At 33.0% G+C, this 13,849-nt stretch overlaps 1 pseudogene; it reads right to left on the bottom strand.

Annotated features, from left to right (window-relative positions):
* Positions 1 to 6,861: 6,861 nt before the first annotated feature.
* On the bottom strand, positions 6,862 to 13,104 carry LOC129322942 (uncharacterized; annotated as a pseudogene).
* Between the last annotated feature and the right edge of the window lie 745 nt (positions 13,105 to 13,849).

Raw genomic sequence — 13,849 nt, 5'->3', positions numbered from 1 at the left:
CGATCGGATATCGGACGAAGAAACGACGTACTCCGGAATTTGGTCTGGAGGTGCTGTCATGACAGCATTAAATTGCTGTCATGACAGCTACAGTGTTGATTTTGTAACCTGCACAAAATTCAATCCGTCTGTTAGATCTTTTCAAAATTTAGTATGCTAATAGTATTCTTTAAAAGTGACATGCAGGATTTAGAATCACTCCGATCGGAGGTCAGATGATGAAATGGTGCACTCTGGAAGTTGGTCCGGAAGTACTGTCATGACAGGAAAAATAATCCAATTTTAACATGTCTAATTTTAAATCCGACCGTTGGATATTTTTGAAATTTAGTATACTTATAGTACCCTTTGAATGTAACGTGTGAGCTTTAAAATTACTTCGATCGGGGGTTGAATGATGAAACGGTGCTTTCTGGAAGTTGGCCCAGGAGGGTTGTCATGACAGCATTTTAATGCTGTCATGACAGCATCTTTTTATTTCACTTTCGTCTAGCTTGCTTCCGCGTGCTATAGGTAGAACCTATAAATTTTTTTTAAAGGCTTTAAATGGTTTGTTTCCTAAGTTGGTTTTAGGATTAATTCCTTAACCACACTTAGTTTATTTGAATTGTGTGAATTTTTGGATAACACTTGGGCAAGTGTTATATTTTGATTTTGTAAGATGGGTGCTTGTGATTGATGAACAATTGGCTTAGGGAAAGACTACTTACAAGCAGAATCCAAGTAATGAATAATTCCACTGAAATCTCTTATGATCTTCTAAGGAATTAGAATGACATATATATTCATGAATTGCTTGATTTCTTTTCCACCATATGAGCTGTGGTAATACAGTTATCCTTAATTACTACCGCACTGAAATTCCGTTCCCTTATCCACTGACGAATTCCAGTTTGGCCAATTGAATCAGTTCTAATGATCAAAGCTCAAGCCATATGGCTCTTGTGAAGGGACATTATTCAAACACATGAGCAATGAATTCCCACTTGGAATTGCACTGTTGATCAATTTCCACACACAACAGATACTTCATAGCAAGGAATCAGTTTTAATACAATTATCCCTAATTACTACCAAACTGAAATTCCATTCCCTTATCCACTAACGAATTCCAGTTTGGCCAATTAAATCAGTTTTAATGATTAAAGCTCAAACCATATGGCTCTTATGAAGGGACATTATTCAAACACATGAGCAATGAATTCCCACTTGGAATTGCACTGTTGATCAATTTCCACACACAATAGATACTTCATAGACAATTTGAGCTTCCATAGTTGTGCCTAAAAATAATTTTGAGGCATTGGTGTTGAAAGGGATTGTCTTATAAGATTCTTGAAAAGGATATATGTTTAGCTAGCAACAAGATATTCACTCGCTAGTTTGGCCTTAATCCTAAATCACCACTCTTAACAGGCATAAAGAACATATTATAGGGAGAATTTCAATGAAAACTCATTGATCACACTTATTTAAATTCAAAACCTCTCAATTTTTAAAATTACACTACAATTTAAGGGTACTGATTTGATTTAAATTTATGAAAGAAATGACAAAATTGCCCCTCATTTAAATTAATATCAGAACTTCCTTACTTTGCTTGCTCATCATCCAACTTCATTTATTAATTTACTTATGGACTATTATAATTGCCCTACTTAACTTGTTTTTATTTTAGGTGTTTAAATAATCTTAAGATAACTTATTGATTCCTATATTATATGTTGTTCATTTACTTATAAACTGTTATTCATTGTCCTATTTCACTTATTCATTGTTAAACTTTCACTTGATTTCATTTTAAGGAAATGAGCAAGTGACTTAGGGCAATGACCAACATTTTGTAAAAAAATGAACAAGTAAAGTAAGGCAATTAACAAGTTAAATAAGACAGTTCTAATATTAATTTAAATAAAGGCAATTTTTTCATTTTTTTTAAAAAATTTAGTATCAAATCAGTATCCCTAAACTGCAATAAAATTTTAAAAATTTAAGGATTTTAAATTTAAATGAGTGTGGTCATTGAAATTCTCCCTATATTATTTCCTTTAAGATAAATATTCTTTCTTTTTTTAGCATTGCTACCGTAGAAAAAATCAATGCATCAATATTACTTATAGATATGCAATTACTAAAAAACATGAGTTTTACAATATTAAATGAAAAGATACTCTTTTCATTTAAAAATATAAAATATTTTTAAATAAATATTGCTCCAATAAAGTTGTTAATTGTTTTCAAACTAACACCATATTTATATATTTATGCTCATTTAATAGGACAATTCACTTTAAAATAAATATAAAGTAATTTATTTATTATAGGCTTTTTTAAAAAGGCACACTAATTATACTTTGAAATACTAAAAATAAATCATATTTTTTAATATCAAATCCCTCAAAAGAATGCATTAAATTTTTTAACAGAGGGAGTACTTAATTTTTCATTAGTGTAAATTAATTAATTCATCTTCATCTTTTATTCTTTGTAATATACATAAGTTTTTGTAAGCCTAAATGAATTAATTTCTCTCCCCCTTTTCTTTTCTTTTTATTATGACTTTTGGAAAAGAAAATAACAACTTATCTCCACTCTAAACTTTCTCACCTTGTTTAAACCAAACCAAGTCAAATCAAAATATAGATATTTGCCAAAAAAAAATTAAAATATAGATAATAACTTATAAAATGTGTTACCCCATACTTATTAAAATGTTAAACTAAGATATTTTATTCTAATATTTATTATTCAATATACCTCTGTTAAATATTATTGTCAAGTACTAAATGAGATTATGTACAAAAATTAGATTTTGATTTTTAGTTGAGAAAAATAAAATAAGTGTCATATAAAAAATGGGCGAATCTCATATGAGGCTCATTGAAGGAAAATAATTTCTTTGTAGTCTCATTCTAATATACTTCTGCTGGTCCAAAAATCCAAGTGCAATTATTTTTTAATGTGAAAAGACCAAATTATTCTCAATAAACGAAGATATCTTGTGACTAATTAATTACATAACAAATATACCACTAAATTAACATTGCACAGTTTCATGAGTCAAACCTTAATAAACTGTATCTTATACAATAAGCTGATTAATAATAGATCATAAATAGTAATAATAGGCATGTTGATCTTTTTCTCTGTAATTATCCTTTTTTTTTAATTGTAAGACTATTGTTTATGCTTTTTAGGTAACACAGTCATTTGACTTTATTTCCCAAAAAAAAAAAAGAAATTAGTAACCAACCGAAAAAGGAAGTTAGAAGAGATGGAATTTGGGAAGAAAAAATTCCACCTAGAGCTCATATGTGACCTATGGTTGAACCAGTAAAACTCAAAATGAACATCAATATCATGCCACATGTATTGCCGAATAAACACACGCAAACATGTCAGCACTGAATTCAAACCCAAGACCCATTCTAAATGAGAAAAGTAATGTTACCAGTAGAACAAATAACTCATTAGCCTCTCAATAAACATGACCACCAACAACATCCTAATCAGTATCCTAAATTGTATTTTATAAATATATCATAAAATTTTAAACTCCGCCTATGTTTATAGCCGGTCCCAAGCCCGGATAAAGGACGAGGGTTGTGTTAGGCCATCAACAGCCAATGTAAAACTTTGTTGAATCTATCATGAACATGGACAATAGACGTTATAATGTTAATGCAAGGTCGTTGTCCGTAAGCAACGCACTGCATGGCTCGAGTACAATGATAAGTGAGTTACAGCAGCTGCATCGGCACCCGGATGTAGTGTTAAATGAGCAAGGATTACCGCGTCATTCTGAACGCACGCGGCTAAAGAAGTTAGTCTATAAGAGCAAAATTAGATTTGGTACTTGGAATGTTGGGACATTAAATTGTAAATCTGTAGAGGTTGTAGGGGTTATGATTCAAAGGAAAATCAATATCCTTTGCCTGCAAGAAACAAAATGGTGTGGAGAAGAAGCTAAGGATATTCAAGGTTTCAAACTTTGGTATACAGGAAAAGTAAGTGCACGTAATGGAGTAGGCATCATTATAGATAAGGAGTGGAAGAAGAATGTTGTAGAAGTTAGCAGAATTGGAGACAGAATTATTTCCTTAAAAATAATAATTGGATGTGAGACTATTAATATTGTTAGCGCTTATGCGCCGCAAGTCGGGACAGAAGCCGGTCTTAAGGAATTATTTTGGGAGGATCTGGAAGGGTTGATTCGACACATACCACAGAGTGAAAAGATTTTTATTAGAGACTTTAATGGGCATGTCGGGAGAGAAGCTGGTCAGTATGCGAGGGTGCATGGTGGTTTTGGTTTTGGAGAGCTAAACAATGAAGGACAAACTCTTCTTGATTTCTCATCGGCGTATGATTTTAAGATTGCCAATACTTGTTTCAAGAAGAGAGATGAGCATCTCATCACTTATAAAAGTGGAGCCTCAAGGTCACAGATTGATTTTCTTTTGGTTAGGAACATAGATAGAAGACTTTGTAAAAATTGTAAGGTGATCCCCAGAGATGCTGTAACGACATAACATAGGGTCCTAGTCCTTGATGTGTGTATTATGAGTAAAATCCAAAAACGTCGACAAGTAGTAACACTAAGGATTAGGTGGTGGCAATTAAAAGGTGAAAAGAAAGATATTTTCAAGCGAAATCTTTTGAATAAAGGAATTTGGGAATCTCAAGAAAGTGCTAACATCATATGGGAGGATATGGCTAAAAAGATACGAGAGGTTGCAAAAGTAGTTTTGGGAGAATCGAAAGGTTTTGGTCCGAGAGATAAGGAGTCTTGGTGGTGGAATAATAGTGTACAGGACAAAATTAAGTATAAGAAGAACTGTTTTAAAGTCATACATTTGTGTAACAATGAGGAAAATTGGGAGAGGTACTGTATGGCTAAGAAGGAAACTAAGAGAGCTGTGGGTGAAGCTCGTTCTAAAACTTTTGAAGAATTTTATAAGAACCTTGAGATGAAGGAAGGAGAGCAAAATATTTATAAGATTGCCAAGAGTAGGGAAAGAAAATCAAGAGATCTAGAACAGGTATGGTGTATTAAGGATGAAGAGGGAAGAATTTTAGTTACAGATGATGAAATTAAAAATAGATGGGAAACTTACTTTTTAAAACTTTTCAATGATGGAGAGGATTCATCTAGTAACTTGGAGGATTTAAACTGGTGAAGGAGAACAAAATTTGTCATTCTATTGAATAATACGTGATAAGGAGGTAAAGGAAGCTCTTAAGAAAATGGCAAATGGTAGAGTCAACAGACCTGATTGTATATCTATCCAAGCGTGGAAATGTTTAGGTGAAGAAAGGGTGAGATGGTTAACTAAGTTATTTAATGTGATTTTACGGTCCAAGAAAATGCCTGATGAGTGGAGGAGAAGTACATTAATTTCTATTTATAAAAATAAAGGAGATATTCAGAATTGTACTAACTATAGAAGGATTAAACTCATGAGCCCCACAATGAAATTGTAGGAGAAAGTAATTAAGCACAGGTTAAGATTGGAGACAAGTATTTCTAAGAATCAATTTAGTTTTATGCCAGGTAGATCAACTACAAAGGCGATTTATCTACTAAGGGGATTAATGAAAAGTATCATTGTAAAGATAAAGATCTACACATGGTTTTTATTGATTTGAAAAAAGCTTATGACCGTATACCAAGAGAAGTGCTTTGGAAAGCGTTAGATAAAAAGAGAGTACGGATTGCTTATATTAAAGCCATACAAGATATGTATGAGGGGGTAAATACTAGTATAAGAACGCTTGGTGGTCAAACAAAGGATTTTCCTATAAAGATTGGACTACATCAGGGATCATCTCTAAGTCCTTATTTATTTAACTTGATCTTAAATGTTTTGACGGAACATATTTAAGGAAAAATTCCGAAATGTATGCTCTTCACGGATGATATAGTTCTTATAGCAGAGACAAGAGAAGAGGTTAATTGCAAACTTGAGTTATGGAGGAGGACATTGGAGTCGAAAGGTTTTCGTCTGAGTAGAAGTAAGACGGAATATTTATATTGTAAATTTGGTAAAGGACTATTCGACAATAATTTGAAAGTGAAATTGGGAGATCAAATTATACCTCAAGTGGAAAAGTTTAAATATTTAGGAGCCATTATTCAAAATGATGGCGAAATCAGTGGAGATATTTCACATAGAATTCAAGCTGGGTGGTTTAATTGAAAAAAAGCTAAAGGAATTATTTGTGACCGTAAGGTGCCTAATAAACTTTAAGGAAAGTTTTATCGCACTGCTATCAAACCGGCAATGCTATATAGTAGTGAATGCTAGGCTCTAACGGGATAGCAAGAGCATAAAGTTGGAGTAGCACAGATGAGAATGTTATGATGGATGTGCGGACATACACGTAAAGATAAAATTCAAAATGAGCACGTACGTGAAAAAGTGAGGGTGGCACCTATTGAGGAAAAAATGGTAGAAAATCGGTTGATTATGGTTTGAGCATGTACAAAGAAGACCAAAAGAGGCACCAGTGAGAAGAGTGGAAGATATAACTTTGAGTCCGATTAAGCGAGGTAGAGGAAGACCTAAGAGAACACTCTTGGAAGTTGTTGAACACGATCTCTTAATTAATAATATTCCTAAAAGCTTGATAAATGATAGAACATAATGACGTCTTGCAATCCATATACCAATCCCACCTAGTGGGATAAAGGCTTGTTGTTGTTTGTTTGTTTGTTTATCATAAAATATTAACACGCTTACTTGATTTTCATAATTCATTTTAAATTATATTTTTATTTATACAACTGTCTCTCACATCGTCCAGCATTCTAATTTTCTTTTCTATCTCATTTTAAAATTCTGTAAATTAGCCGCTCCATTTTCAAGAACATAGATTTATTAGCCTAAGGTGCATAAATCATATCAGGATTTTTCATGATGAGACAATATCAAATCTAAATACCTAATCTTAACACACCTTTACAGGTAGAACCCACATGAATTATAAAAGCATTTAATCTACACTATCCAGATATAATATGCTAACACTTTTCCAAGGAAAGTAATAAAGGGTACTTAATCTTGGTTGGTCATCTTATGATCCAGTTCCACTTAACTGCACCTTGGATGTGCTTTCAAAGATCTTGTCAGCATTTCCAACCTCAAAGCCATCCCTCCTATGATGCTCTTTGACCTGTTCAAGTCATACAAACAAGCATTAATGATTTTATCTCTAACTAATAGATCAAGGGGAAATGACAGTTATGAAACCAGGTCCTTAGCTGAGCAAAATTGAAAAGAAAAATGACAATGATGGACCTTACAAAGACATTAATGACAATTGAAGACCTCAAAACGAAATAATGTCAGAGAAGGACTATGACTTTATTTGCAATCAAAATTCTTCTAATTATTGCAATAACTAATAGAAAGTTACCCGTGAATTTAAGAAAAGCTGGACATAAATTTAAAAAAGATCAATTGTAAATATATGAAAAGTCAATTGTGAATGGATATCAATTTCACGAATATATACATCCTTGTGAATTTAAGTATAACTACTTATGAATTTTTGAAAAATCAATTGTGAATGAATATTCAAAAATATGAAAGGTACCTAAATCATTGAATTACAATTAAAACTATTCATATCCATTTATAAGAAAGGTTCCATATATTTTAAAGTGACACTCTTTCACAAATAATGTATAAATTCACAAGACTATTTATTCATTTATAACTGAATTTTCATAAATTCACAAATGACTATTCTTAGATTCACAAGTGACTATTCGTAGATTCATAAAATTATATATCTATTCACAACTAACTTTCTATCAATTCACAAGTAACCTTACTTAAATTACACCTTACTTGATTACCAAAAAATCAATTTACTGCTTACTTTTTAAATTTATCAGTCACATTTCATTGGTTATTTTAATAATTATTTATTTTTTAATTACAAATAAAGATCATGTTCCTTCCATGACATTTCAATAATTTGACAACTTCAATATTAATGCTTTCACAAAGTCTGAAATTGTCATCCCCCCACCCCCAAAAAATAATAATAATAATAAACAGCGAGTAAAATGCCCTTACTAAGTTAAAACCGTAGACTTTCAAAAACTATCATGCAAATGTAAATCACGAAGGATCAGTCATTTACAACTGAGCTTCCAATATTTACTATTGAGCTGCAGATTTTTAAAGCTGCTATTATATTTAAGACCAAGTATGGCCATTTCTACCAAGCCCCTTTTAAAAAAAAAAAAATTGATGTCACTTCAATAAACAGTAATTGACCCATGAAGAAACAAAGTTCAACCACTCTAACTTTATGCAACATATTGATAAAGTCATCATTGTCAACAATTGGTCTCTAGCCAAGAGCATGATTAAACTTGCAGATTATAAACTTCTGCAGAATAAGAACCTAGAAATTTAGGGTCAGTAACAAAGAATGATGTTTACCTCTGAATCAGCCAAATTTCTATATTGAGGCAGTACAAGGCGCTCAGCGAATTCGATGTAAGAGCATGGAACAGATTTGGTTATGCCATCAGAGAATAGGAAATCAACTGAATCTGCTACAGTTGAGCTTTGCAGGAGAAGACCGTCAGGACTCACTGGTAATGGGACAAATATTTAGTCATATCATATGATTTTTAATGGCAATGAACAATAAATTGCAATGATCTATGAGGTGAATTCATATTCAATACCTTTAGGCTGCATTTGGTGCATGGAAAACAAATTTGAGGAAAGGAATGTGAGGGAAAGATGGCAAAGTGACTTTCTTAGAGTGTTTTGCATGTTTAAGGGAGCGAGTTTTTTCATTCCCATTCCCATTCTACATCAAACCGGCCGTGAAGTTAGCATGTCAATTATTCGGCTTGCAAGTTAGAAAACCATGCTCCACAAAGTGTACATCCTCCGATTCACAATATAAAACATTGATAACTAATTCACAGTTTTAAAATGAGTTAGTTGAAACCTTAATCTATTAAAAAAATTTATACATTTCTAATTATACCCTCATTAAATCTCATATATAAGTGCCTTCATAATGGAAATTGAAATTCCAATAGAACTTTTTTTTTAAAAAAAGAAAAATAAAAAGTAGCGATATGGAAAAAAATTATAAGAACTTTCCAATGTCCTATATTTTGGACTAAACAATGCTTCTAAAGTATGTACTATATTATGAACTAGAGGGAGCAGTTCCTCCAACTCCGAATCTCCATTCAGTGAAAGTTGGAGAGTGAAATCAAGGAGCAAATAAGTAAGCGAATGAATTAAGAAACATATTGTTTACCTAACTCTGGAACTGTGATAGGACCCTCTATTCTAGCCACCTTAAAACAAGCAAAAAAAACCAGAAAATACACTTCAAATGGCACTGAAAATACTGATACTGAACACTTAAAGTGGATTACAAGAGAAATAATGATTCAAGCTAATCTCAAAATTACAGTTACAGAGAAACAACATACACCCACAGAATAGAATCACAAAACACTAAGCAGAAAGATAGAAGGATGAAGCAAACACAAGCCACTCACTAACACACTAAAATAACTAAAGAAAATGATGAAGAAAGATAGTCTTCCTCCACCCTCAATCTGGCATTCGAGAGGCCAGAGCTCTCCTCACCCTCACAGTTTCAAAATTCCTCCCTCCTTCTACACGAACATACCGATTTAAAGACCAAAAGTTAGATTGCCTCTACCAAAACACTAGCTTTACTCCCCCTACTTTTCTATCTCATCTGGTTGTTACCCATTGTATTTTCTTCTAAACCAATAGTCTCATCTTTTCAGCCCTTTGCCATTCTTTTTATATCTCCTTTGCGTGAGTTTTGATGGTGACAGGAGATGGGGTCTTATCAAAGTGCCAAATGACAAATATGTAATAAAAACAATGATGGTTTTGTCCAGTTGGGTTCCTTTGGATTTGGATTTTGATGAAGTTGGCGAAATTAATGATAGCAAAAGGAGTTTAGCTAGAAAAGAAGTTGAAAAACCAAACAACTTCACAGAACTTCAGTGAAGAAAAATGCAGAGGATCCAAATCCAGGTTTCATCTACAAAATTATTATATTTTTTTAATTCTATTTTTCATTTTATTTCATTCCATTCTACATGCAAGTGACATAGTTCAAGAATTAGATCTTTTCTAACTTTCAAGAGGTAAATAAATAAAGGAAAAGGTGAAAACTTTTCACCCATGTTTTCACATTTCAGTAAAAACCAGCCCAATGTATGATAAATGATTGGATTGTTAACAAAATCTAGGAGACTTCAGTATATCCAGTAACAAATCAAGGTACAAACCTTTCAGAACTCCTCCCTCAGAATTCAGTCTAATATCGTTTTCCTCAATAAACTGATTCAGATTCTTTATATTTCTCAAATGTGACTTCAGTCGATGAGTGGAAATAGTAACATGGTTCAGGGCATGTCCATTGACGAGGGTCCAAGCAGCATACTCACTTTCACTGTGCATTAAAACCGTAACACACTTAGACCAAGAAATAAGGATTGCAAAAAAGACATAAGTTCAATTAGTATAAAAAAATCCAAAGATAGTACTCATCCATTTTAAATAAATCATCTGTATCATGGATGCAAAGAATGACTTAACATTGAAGTTGATGTTACTATTCGTATAGAGAGTGTCAAATACCTTGCCAATGTTTGAAAATCAGAATAAGAGGGCTTATCCCATGTTAAAATTCCAAGAGAACTTGCTAAAGCTGCAAACTTGTGTCCAACACCAGAAGTACTGGTGTATCTTCTAATTATTTCCTGAAAATAAATTTCAATATGCTTCAAACATGATCTGGCCATTGAAATGAAAAGTATAGGCCATAGGTTCCATCTCGCAAGCAAGTTACAGAAAAGTGTAATACTTCAGATATGAAATTCGGAAATATACCATAGCATAATGCAGATCACAAAGCAACCAGTCATATTGAATCTCAATTCTAAAAGATATTGAAATGCTATAATAAAATTCAGAGTAGAGTATCCAATCTGTTTCACCCAAGCACACTGAACATAGTGCCGTTAATTACACAGAAATTGTTACAAAAATTAATTTCCTTGAAATTTCAATCAGGATTTTATAATTATTAAGCTGCTTTAGCTGCATGAATATGAATTTTTTGGATGCAACCCTATCTCAACCAATTCAGATCCTCTGCAGCTGCAAAAATAAGCACATATAGTGCACTAAGAGGAAGAGAGAGAGAAAGAATGGGTGCAAGAGGGGAAGTGGATCCCATCCACAGTCACTTCCTTTTGTATCACTATCTCTTCAAATGTATGACGGTAGATGATCCAATTTGATCTTAGGACGCATTTCCACAAGCACAGCTATCAAGTTGCTTAAGTCATGAAACACAACTTTTACAACTGAGATGGCTAAAACAATAACATCTCTCCATATTTTCACTCAAGACGAAGAAGGAACATGTCTGAGAGTTTAAAATAAATAAATCAGACTTCTTTTCAAGTGATGGAATGCAAGATGGAAAGAGTTCATATGTGAATCCTACACTGTGGAGCAATGAGTAATGGGCACATTGCAACGGAAAAAGGGGAAAAAATCTAATCAGTTTTTCAACTTTGCCAAGAAAGAAAGACATACTGCACAAGGCTTGGAAGGAATAAACTAAAAACATGATTTAAAGTGCTGACCAAGCATATCATTCATTCTTACTGTGGAAACAAACCTGAGCTTGCGGACTTGTCTGGTGTACAAGTAACTCTGATATGAAAACTCTTGGCAAAGGCCCATGAATACCACTGCCAGAACCAGTAAACGAGTTTCTAGGAGGAGAAAACCACAGGGCTTTCAACTTTTTAGCTGGGAACCTCAACTCTTCCTGAGGCCTATAGCCATAATCCACAAAAAACTAGCCATCGAATCAATTCCGTAGCCATTCACCTGCAATGTCACACATTTTCAAGGGCAAGAGAAAAAAACAGAACATTTATCATTCATTTTCAAGGAAACTCTTGCATAATGCAAAAGCAAATAAATGAACAAAGTGGAAAATCTATATTAGTTGAGCCTAAATATGAATGCCTCTTTAGTTTTTGCACCTGGTGGAGGATAACCGAAGAAGGTCTCTAATCAAATCTAAACATACCATTTTTTGATCAATGTATTGTAGTTATACTTAGTTCATACAGTAAAAGAATTTAGATCCTCTGCATTAAATAATTATTGTATATTGTGTTGTGTGAGAGACTCAGAAGCATGGAATGTGAGTAAACTAAATAAGTCCCGTACACCCCATTTCTTTGTGTTAATCTCTCAACTTCAGCATTACAGCGTTACCAGCTAAACCAGTAAAAAACACAATAATTTAAACAAGTAAAGTTGAGTCATGGAGGAAACTTGGTAAATTAAGTCGGAAAAAAAAATACCCCAAATGTCCTGAATGCCAGATGGTCATAGCAGATTTGACTATTGTCAGTAGATTCAACAAGGTCCAAGATGGCCTTCGCTGTGGGGTTTCTACTCAAATACACTGATTGCATGCCTTCCAAAACGCTCCTGAAAAATGCTTCCCCTCCCTGCAGAGAAATCATCTTTGGGAACTCAGAATTCAGGATGTTTTCTCTATATATAAGACACTATTAGGAATAAAAAAAATTAATTTTGATTATCCAGAGCTCAGTAAGTACTTGAAGGTCAGAATCCTCCACATAATCAAGAAAAAGCATTTCATTTTGCAAGGGAAAAACGATCACCCCAAAAAAATATATAAGCCAAGAAAGAACCTGAATCGATGATTTCTGAGATCCATCTTCTGATCTAGTACTCGAAGCCATGCAGAGATACCGTTTTTGCTTGATTGAGACTGGAATTTCGAGAAAAGATGGTTTCTTGATGGGGAGAAAACTCTGGGGTTGGAATGGCGAGATGGAAGAGAGAGCGGAAGGTTTGCCAGTGCACCTGATAGGGGATAACATGGTGGAAATCCTCATTGGTTGGTAGAATTTCCTGTTTGGTTACTGAGAAAAATTTTTACTCACAATTCCAGAAAATGGGAAGCGTCCAGCTAGATAGTTGCCGTTGCCTCATGCGTAGGAATTCCCAGCTGTTTTGCAATTGCATGGGTTTGATGTTTTGTCCATTTTTTACTCCGTTGACGAAACCTTACGTGGCATTACGGTTTGTCATTATCCAAAAAGATAAAGACCAAACTGCGTTCATTTCATTGTCCTCACGTCCTGTACTACCTCTAACAACGATAAAGAAATAATGATTTTTTATTCATATTTATATGTATATTATTAATTTTTTATCTTCAGTTTCTTCTTTTTTTCTTGGTAATCTTATCATCCGTTTCTTATTTTACGTTATTGGATGTTGAATGTGGAAAGTATGTTATTAACATGTGCAATATCCAGAGGAGAAAGTTTTGCATGCACTAGGAGCACCACTTGATTTGTAATTTATTTAATTAGAATATCACAAATCAGCTTATTTTGATTCTAGCTAGTAATTGCTTAATTTATATTATTTTATTTTTAAAGTATTTGGAGGTAAGAGAATTGATAATTAACAAATTGAATAAAATAATTTTTGAATTATATGTATAAAATAAAATAATACAAATTAAGAAAGAATCAAATAGGATTAATAATTTATTAAATGGGATCCCTTTAAAATAAATACTTAAAAATTTAAAATATTGATATAAAACAAGCACAATTGTGGAGCATGGTTCCCAAGAAAAAATTGTCCAAAACAAGGGTAATTCTATAATTTTTGAGCCATTCATCATGACTATAAGGTGAATGACAAAGAGGAGGTGCTCCTTAAAAATGACATGTGCCACAACT

The sequence above is a fragment of the Prosopis cineraria genome, unplaced genomic scaffold (genome assembly GCF_029017545.1).
Source record: "Prosopis cineraria cultivar Desert tree isolate PC_DT_omini unplaced genomic scaffold, ASM2901754v1 PC10, whole genome shotgun sequence".
Taxonomy (NCBI): domain Eukaryota; kingdom Viridiplantae; phylum Streptophyta; class Magnoliopsida; order Fabales; family Fabaceae; genus Prosopis; species Prosopis cineraria.
Note: the sequence above shows the minus strand (reverse complement) of the source record. Positions and strands in the feature narration are given on the sequence as shown.